The sequence below is a fragment of the Morone saxatilis genome, unplaced genomic scaffold (genome assembly GCF_004916995.1).
Source record: "Morone saxatilis isolate NCDOM2014 unplaced genomic scaffold, NCSU_SB_2.0 Contig24, whole genome shotgun sequence".
In the NCBI taxonomy this organism is placed as follows: domain Eukaryota; kingdom Metazoa; phylum Chordata; class Actinopteri; family Moronidae; genus Morone; species Morone saxatilis.
In genome coordinates this window covers 25,810,780-25,812,906 of record NW_023339807.1, presented here as the reverse complement: position 1 = coordinate 25,812,906, position 2,127 = coordinate 25,810,780, and positions in this window count along the sequence as shown.

The following is a 2,127-nucleotide window of genomic DNA, read 5'->3' as shown; positions in this document are numbered from 1 at the left end:
GGTGTAATAGCTTTGGGCAGTTTTTATACACCTTATAAGGCACTCCACTTGGGCCCGGTGCCGAACTTGATCTTGCTCTCCGCACCACTTCCTCCACTTCACTAAGGCCGGGCTCCTTCAGGTTGAAGTCCGCTATAGGCTCTGGTGGTATTATCAGTGCATCGCATGGGCCAAGTGGCTGTTCTCTGGTAGGGTCACTGTACGTGGCCTTGAGGTGGTTGTTAATAACATCCTTGGAGCAGGAAAGGCGGCCAGTCCTCTTTTGACCAAGGAGCTGCTTTGGTCAACATTTTGAAGGGATTGGCCAGGAAAAGCTTGCCTCTCTTCCCTGGCCTCTCCCTCGTTTCCGCCTCCTCCTGTGGAACTCTGCCCTCCGCAGGGTCCGGAGTTGTTTCCTTAGGATTGCTCTCAGGTCCGCTAGGCCAAGTCTCTCAATTTCCCCTGCTGTCTTGTACTGCCTTTTTAGCAGCTTGAGCTCTCCCCTGAGGCTCTGGATCTTTCTTTCTCTATGGCTTGAGCCGCAACAGTACCACCAATGAGGCAAGCAAACTTGGCGACGAGGCAAGGAAAAACTGCCTGTTAAAAGGCAGAAACCTAAGGACAGAGCCCCTTTGGCTGCTAAGGTGGGGAGGTCCGTCTGCTCCGACCAAGTTGGGTGAGAGAGAGAGAGAGAGAGAGAAAGACAGACAGATAGACAAACAGACGCAGAGCAACAACAATAGCAACAACTACACTAATAGTAGTGACTGATGATGATGAACAATAATAATGCTTATGATAATAATAATAACACTAACTGAAATATTTTTTAACGATTCATTGTTAACATGACTTACTGCTCACTTACAATGCAGACTAATGCAAATGCACATAAATGATTTACATGATTTAGAATGCGTTTGTAGTCAGTTTAAAGGCCTCACAAACAGTTTGTATATGGTGTTTATATACATATGTGTTGTGACTTTTTTGATTCGGGTGGGGGAACTTATGCAAAGGTGGCATTAAATATGGACCAATATATATTCAATACATATTTAAATACACTAAAATATCAGATTCATACCACATCCAAAAAACCTCATAGCTCATAAGTGTCCGTAAAGAGGAGACTCGTGGGTTCCCATAGAGCCCATTTTTACTCAGATATCTTGAGGTCAAGCGATAAAATTTAAATTAAAAATTTTGTTCGAGCGATAATAAAGTTGTGTAAAGTCAGACACAGAACCGGCATAATGAAGCTGGTCAATTTTCTAAATAAAATACCCTGTGTGCAGATACAGTCCTCTCCTGCAACAGATGCGTTATGTCTTTTAGTTTCATATGATACCAGTATATTCACTCTAGCTTTAAGGCGGAGCCCGCTACAGGAACTGTTTGGTAGTTTCTTCCTGCTCTGACTGTTGGTGTTCCTGCAGGGTGAACCAGGACCAGCAGGAGACCCAGGACTACTCGGACGCCGTGGCGCTAACGGGCAGAAGGTGTGTGACATAATTCCCTAGCATGTTAACTTTTGCTTTAATTGGTCTAAAAAAACAAAGTATTGGACACATTAAAATGTTGATCTGATGTTTCTTTCCTGTTCTTATTTATGCTATGTGCTAGGCTAATCTATGTTAAAGAGACAACCATATTTATCTAGCTAGCTACCTACATCAACTGTCCGTTTGATGGCTAGCTAATCTACATTAATCATGAGCTAGCTAACAATTGATTGAATAGCTAGTTAGCTTTGCCCTGTATCAAAACACTTCAAAATGTGGTTGACTTTTCAGCATAGATTAGCCTAGCACATAACATATGTAGGTGCAGAAAAGTAAATAAATGTCTGAACCACATTTCATCACAATCTATCGAGATATTTCAGACTCACCAACATTACTGTCCCTAAAGCTTAAATTAAAGGTTGCTTCAAGAACACTTAGAGCACAATGTAGGAAGATCAGATTTATAGAAAACAGATGAATGAGTAGAAAATACTCTGAATATTGTACAGGGATTGGTAGGGGGTGGGGTTCTGTTAGGGGAATATGGACTTTTAGTATTCCCGAAGTGGAACTAAATCCATGACTTCAGTAGAGAGAAGATTTAACTGTTGTTGTTGTTGTTGTTGTTGTTGTTGAAGGG